Source organism: Nannospalax galili, unplaced genomic scaffold (genome assembly GCF_000622305.1).
Source record: "Nannospalax galili isolate Female #2095 unplaced genomic scaffold, S.galili_v1.0 scaffold411, whole genome shotgun sequence".
In the NCBI taxonomy this organism is placed as follows: Eukaryota; Metazoa; Chordata; class Mammalia; order Rodentia; family Spalacidae; genus Nannospalax; species Nannospalax galili.
In genome coordinates, this window is record NW_008329714.1 from 2,148,443 (window position 1) to 2,155,858 (window position 7,416).

Here is a 7,416-nt window from a genome sequence, read left to right on the forward strand (position 1 = left end):
CCTACAGGGCCAGGCCTGTGTGGCAAAGTCCTGCTGATTATTCAGGACTCAGGTAGGATGTTTAACCTTTTGTTAAGCCATAGCCAAAACTATAGGACAATGTAATTGCATCCATCAGATAGACACTAATTCATTGTCTATGAGATCACTACATTTTATACAATAATCTCAGAGTTGTTGGTGTACTAAGAGAGCTTTATTTATCTGCACATCTGCCTCCACTGCTGGAATAGAGAACCAAGTCATGTTCACGGCAACACAGCCCAGGGCTCGTACATTCAGGACATGGTGCCACAGAGTTCTCACTTAAATCTAGGCCACAGGATCCTACAGAGATGGCTCAGCGGGTAAAGTGCTTGCTGTAAAAGAATGAGGCCTGGAGTTTGGATCCCCAGCACCCCTGTCAATGGCGGCGTGTACAACAGCCTGCCTGCAATCTCAGTGCTTCGCAGGTAGAGACAGGAAGCTCCAAAGCATGCTAGATAGATAAATTAGCTGAATCAATGAGCTCTGGGTTCAAGCAAGAAACCTTGCCTTGATACATAGGATGGAGAGTAATCAACAAAGACTTCTGTTATCAATCTCTGTCCTCCAGACATATGTCCACACATATGCACAGGCAGGTATCCACGCACATGTGAATATATATGCACGCATACATGCATACCACACACACACATATACATGCCCAAAAATAAGTGAATCAAAATAAATCTAGATAATACCACAGCTTAACCCTGTGAGGAGGAAGTTATTTAATCTTCTGCGCTTGAGATATTTTTAATCTATAAAATAGGCAGCATATACTTTGGGCAGCCAGTATGAATTCTTCCTAGGACTGGATTAAGAAAGAGTGCTTAGCAATGACCCTGCTGGCTTGCCATATGAACTTAGTGAGTGCACAAAGGGAATCAGATGAACATGATGGCCTGAGACAGGGTTGATGTCCACTCCTCTTTTTTATTTATTAATTATTACTATTATTTATTTATTTCATTTATTATTAGTCTGGGAGCTGTTGGAGACTGATTACTGCTGGGTGAGGGAGAGTAGACCTTACTCATGATCTCTAGATAGGCTGACTAGACTCCAGACTATGAATTTGCTCCCAAGGACATCTGGGTACAAATGCTTAACTGGATGGGACTTAACATGTGTGGTGGAATGCATGATGTCTGATGGGGCGGTGGGAATGTGCATTGATGGGAGGATCTAAATTTGATTAAGAACTGTTGTATGAAATGTACAAAAGCTCAATAAAAATATTTTAATTTTATTTTTTAAAGATTTGTGTGTATGTCTGTGCATTTGTGAGTGTGGGTCCCCACTGAGGCTGTAATGGGGCTTTGGATTTCTTGGTGCTGTAGTTACATGCATTTGTGAACTGCAAAAGTGGATACTGGAATCCAAACTCTGGTCCTGTGAAAGAACAGTAAGTGCTCTTACCCCTACCACACAGTGCTTGGAACAGGGATGTACCTAATTATTATGGGATTGACTGCAGTGCGTGTCCACAAGGAGATACAAGGACCAGGAGGTTCCTTTCATTTCTTCATTTGTATTTGCAGGCTGGCATTCTCCACATAGCTCTTTGTCTCTGAAGGTACTGTGGGTGGAAGGAGGGTGGATGCTTTCCTGTCAACTGTTATTTAATGACTGCGCTTTGTCCTTTCATGTATGATCTAGATGAGAACGTGCCTGTTCTTCAAGAAAACTCAGACGCAAAGGTTAAGACTTCTAAGTGGCCTCAAAGGGCTTCATCCAAGATCTGGATGCTTTCAAATTCCAACATCTCCCTGCTACAGCCAGAAGCAGCAATACCATTACTCCCAGGGGAACTCTTCTAGCTTTCCCGGGTGGCCCTGGCATTCTCTTGATGAAAAAGATTCAAAGGAGGGTCCATTATGCAGATGTTGTGGCTTGAAACCCATAAATAGTCCCTCACTGTGGGACTGTTTGTTATGAGGACTGTGCAGGCTGGAGTGGACAAGACAGAAAATCACTACTTCATGCAGGAATACACTGCCAAAGGGATAGAATTACTATATTAATTCTGTCCTTCGGCCCCAGCTCATCTCTGCAAAATGACTCAGTCACAGAATGCATTGTTGGCAACATCTGGGGACATTTCCACTATGTTTTTATTTTATTTTTGGCAGAAGTTGAATAATCTAAGACTTTCCATTTCATTCCCCTTCCCTTTGACTCCTTCTGACTTTTTGCTGCTGGTCCTTCCCAATTCCATTCACCCCCCTGTGACCCACATTTCTTTCTGCCTGCTGTCATTTCTTCAACCACTCTTATCACCCCTCAAACCCACTCAACCCTCCTTTCTTCTCTTTACCTTTCTATCTGCCATCTAACCCTCTTCTATGACAGGGCACAGTGTCTCCCTGCAGAAATGTCATACTAGTCTTCAAATCAGTTCCAGAGAGAGTGTACCCTTCTTGATGGTCACTTAACATCATCACATAGGGCTTTTCTAGAGTCACCTTTTAGAGTCAGCACATGGAACCATCATACACAACTGTTGAATCTTATGGTATTCCAGAGTAAGAGTGAGGAGATGGAGATGGTGGGGAGGCAGGCAGCATCTCTTGACCCCCGTGTTTATATGTTCATGGATTATTCATACTTAATGGCAAGCATCCTGGACATTTCTACTCCCATGACAAATTGAGAAACTAAATACCTTCATGAAAAAGGAACTTGAATATGTGTGATAGGGGATGTGACACGGAACTGAGCAAAAGAGTCAGAGCCACAGCATCCCGGGGTGAGCTGTTGTTCACTGTCCCATCGCCTCACCGCCCCACTTTAAAAGATATATAGGCTAATTGTACCAGGTGCACAGAATGTTGTCATGTGGAAGAGGAATTTTCTTCCTGGTCTGGTATGATTGTGATCTAGCACTGTTCTATGATTCCTTTGAAATTAACTGCAACTCTTACAACACATGTTGAACACCTGGTGTGCTATGAACCACTCAGGGAGCTCAAGATTTACCACCTCATTTAACCCTCACAGTGTCCATGAGATTGGAGCAAAGTCCACCTTAAAGATGAGAAGGCAGGTTCTGAGAGGGGAAGTAATTTCCCCAATATTAGAAAGCCATGGAATACGGACTAGGAACAGTAGTTACCACTGTTGTAAAGGAGAAATAAAAATGTTCAAGACCTATGAAATTGCTACAGATATTTACTGAGTGTTGACATAGATTTGAAAAAAAGACTGAGTTATCGCTTTGAAGAACATTTTAAAAATAAATCCCTTAATTTAAAAACAATTTCAAAAATTTTACCAAGTTACAGTTCAATAAAATGGCTCTTTAATCTTTTAATTTAGAACAAGTAGAAAAATGTTAATAATCTGTGAGAAGATTGTAAAAAATGTATGTTAGTAAACTATATAACATACCATAGACCATATAATATAATATACTATTAAATTATTATAATATATAATAATGTTATAGTATATATGTCATAATATGAATATAACAATAAGTAATATTATAGAAACATGATTTTGCTAATATAATATAATGATGTGCCATTTTGTTTCAGTCTTTAAGCTCCCCTCTTCCCTGCCATCCCAGAACTGCTTTTATTCTTCTGTCACCTGGATGCTTCCTGATGTTTATTGCTGTTTCAAGGCAAAATTATTTCTTGACCCATTCAGCCCCACAGTGCTGGCCTCCAGAATTAAAGGGGTCTGTACCCACCACTGACCACCAAACATGCCTTGCCTCTTCCCCATCTGTGCTGTTGCGGTGCTGTGGAGTGGAGGGGATGGCACAGTGCACTGTGGAGCGGTGAATTCATGAGGCCAACCTGTACTGGTTGACTCTTCTGCTCCGAATCCCTGTGTGCTGTGGCCTGTTCTTCAGGGCACGTTTACAGCCAGATGAACTGGACTCACCAAATCAATCCCAGGTTTGGGCTCCAAACATTCGTTTCCCATCCAAACCTATGCCATGCAATGAAATCACCTAAACTATTTGTTTAAAGAACATACTCAGATCTTATCCTAAAACAGGGGCATGAAAATTAGAGAACAGACCTGGAAATCTATAATCTTAATAAAAGTTATGAGGTTTTGTAGCAGTATCTCTGTAGTCTGACACTTCCTTTGCCTAAGTTTTATGTCTACAGTGCTAATCGGGTCATTAGGCATCAGAGCCCAGGTTCTGGGGCTCACTATCCAGAAGGTGCATTGCTCACTCTCTTGAGCATCCTGCTTCATCCCCAGCTCACTGAACCAAATTCCAGTGTGCCTAATGAATCTGTAGACAGTGGCGTTAAAGGACTTGGAACTTTTGTCATTAGGGGACTGCCTTATCCCTCTGCTGATCTTGTTCCTAAGCCCCGTCAGGTCTAAATTTAAATAATCCTTATTGTTCAGAGACTGAATTAGTTTGCCAGGGACTGGATTATGTTCTCCTAATATCCATACACTGGAGTTCTACTTCCCATATAGAGCCACTATATTTGGAGATGGGGCTTCTCAGGAGACAGCTGAGTTAAAAACTGGATGTTTAGAGGTGACATCTGAATACAGTATAACTACTATCCCTTTAAGAAAAGGAAGAGACACCGAAAATCTATGAAGAGGCTACAGGAGGATGGCCATCTATGAGTCAAGGAGAGGGGTCTCAAAGGTCTTGAACTTATACTTTCAGCTTCCAGACCTGTTTCAGGTACCCAGCCTGTGGTGTTCTATTATGGCATCTGTAGCAGACTGATGTAGTTTTCCATAACACACTAGATGGCTTAAACAAAATAAACATTGTGGTCTCAGTTCTGAAGGCTTGTAACCCTGGTCAAGGTATCAGCAAGGTTAATTTCTCCTAAGGTCTCATTCACAACCGCCTTCTGCCTGGTGTTCAAGTGGGCCATCCCTCTGTGTGTCTTGATGTAATCTCCTTTCCTTATAAGGATGTTAATCATAGGGATCAGGACCAAATTTCACTGAATCGCCTCTTTAAAGGTGTTGTCTTTAAATATAGTCACACTCTGTGATACTGGGGGTTAGGACAGTAACGAGTGAATTTTGGACCACACAGTCTAGCTTGTAATGCTGACCTTAAGAACACATGATGAGACCTGGCTTCTCTGGAAACTGTCCACACAGAGCTTGGCACACTGAACTCTACAAACACCCTGGGAAGCAAACCTTGTGGTCTCCCTTTAAAGGTGAGAAAACAGAGGCCCGAGACTTGACATCCAGTCATCCTCTCAGGTGCGAAGGGTCTTGCCTGTGGGATTTGAATTTCTTCACAATTTAGCCATTGGGCCACCTAAGCAACCTCCTTTCTAGCCATTTACAGCTTTCAACCTGAACTAGTTTTGACAGAATTGGCCCAAATTGTGATCCTAATGGGCCTGAGTGCTCAGGCCTGTTGTGGCATGAGATAACCCCAGCAAAGCATATTGCAAAGTGCTCAGGCCAGCAAATGCATCGAACAGGGGAACAGTTTTTATCATGGTGATTATGTTTAAGCCTGAAAACCTTAAGTGCATGAAAAAGAGGCCATCAAATTGGTGATTTTATCATCTGATTCAAGGGATCTTCAACCAACGCTAGGACACTGGACTGGGGATGTTTTCGCACACATTAGCAGGTGGGGGATGGACGCATTGCTATTATCCTCCAATGGCCTTGCGGCCCCTATGGCTGTGGGAGGCCTGCATGAAATGGGAAATGCCAGAGGTGTCTGAGCTCACCCAGATGGGCTCCTCTGAGCTCAGCCCCTGCCCTGTCCTCTCACCCCAGACCACTAGACTCCCAGGCTTCCCAGCACACTGCAGTTGTATGAATTCACATTCCTGGAAATGACACATCTGTAGAACTCCTACCCACAAAGCACAAGTCCTCAAAAACTCCACGTGAAACCATCCTTCAGGTTTTTGTTGGTCAAACATTCCTTATCTCAATAGGTCAAGCCTGTAGCTCCACTCCACATACCTGCCATAAGTTCCCAGAGGAAGGTTCAATATTAGACTTGAGAATGTTAGTTTCAATCTTAGACCTCTGTCTGAGAAGATAGAAACACCTAACACAAACAAAGCTTATGATGGTCCTTCCCACAACTTAAAAAAAAATGTCTTCGGTATTAAATTCTTAGGAGGAAGTAGCCTGCCAGGTGTTCTACAGAGAAGAAAACCAAAGCATACAGAAATTCAGTTACAGAAACCAATGCAGAGAGTGCTCAGAAAACTACAACTAAAATATCACATGACTGGGTTATACTCTTCTGGGAATATATCCATAGGAATTTGAATTGGCATACCAGACACAGCTTCTCGTTCCGGTTACTGAAGCATTGCTCACAATAGCTAAGAGAGTAAACCAGCCTGAGTTGTCCATCAACAGACAGAAAATGTGGGAAAATATACAATGGAGTTTTATTCATCCAAAAAGAAGGAAAAAGCTGGGCGTGGTGGCGCACGTCTTTACTCCCAGCACTCAGGAGGCAGAGGCAGGCAGATCTCTGTGAGACAGAGGCCAGCTTGGTCTACCCTCCCCCGTAAAAAAAAAAAAAAAAAAAAACAACTTGTCATTTACAGGAAAATTACTATAACCTGGGATCATCTTGTTAAGTGAAATAAGCCAGGAAGACAAATGTCACATGTTTTCTCTCAGAAGCAGAGTCCAGATTTAATAATAATGAAAGAAAGGCCTGAAGGTGGAGGACGGCAATTGCAGAAAGACCTGGGATTGGTGAAAGGGTAGGGGTGGGAGGAGGGTAACGGCAGAGATGAAAATGATCAAAACACCGTATGTGGGAAACAGCAGAGGTGAATACGGTTAAAACACAGAGGGGAGATGGTAAGAGCAGAGATGAAAATGATCAAAATATATGACATATTTGGAAGTGTCACATTGAGTCTCATTATTTTGTACAATTAATAGCACTAATAAATAAATTCAGTCACATCTGGGATCTCCTGGTCACTAAGGGACACAGTAAGGTCAGACTGACTTCTGAATGCTTGCTGAGAACCGGTGCTCTCTGGCCTTGTGTGCCCAGCATGGGTAACCGATCACTGTCCTGACCCAGAACATCCACCTTATATGTCTACATGGATTTTAAACTTCTCAGTAATTCTGATGAAGGAGCTGCATCTTAGTGTGGTTTGGTAACTTACCAAGGTCAGTCAGTTTTCCATACCCTGCTGGGATTAGAAACTCATTTTTCTAAGTCTAAGCATGGGTCATTTGTTGATTCAACAGAAAGTAGATTGAGCATGTAGTCTGCTGGATACTAAGAATTCTGTGGCCTCTTTGCCTTTCTAAGGATGAGGAGAATATTTTGCAATAAACTTAGCAAATGATATCTATAGGGTAGGTTAAAAGGTGGTAAAAGATAAACACTCAACTAAAATGGGAACTGCGAATACAGAGCCTTCAGGA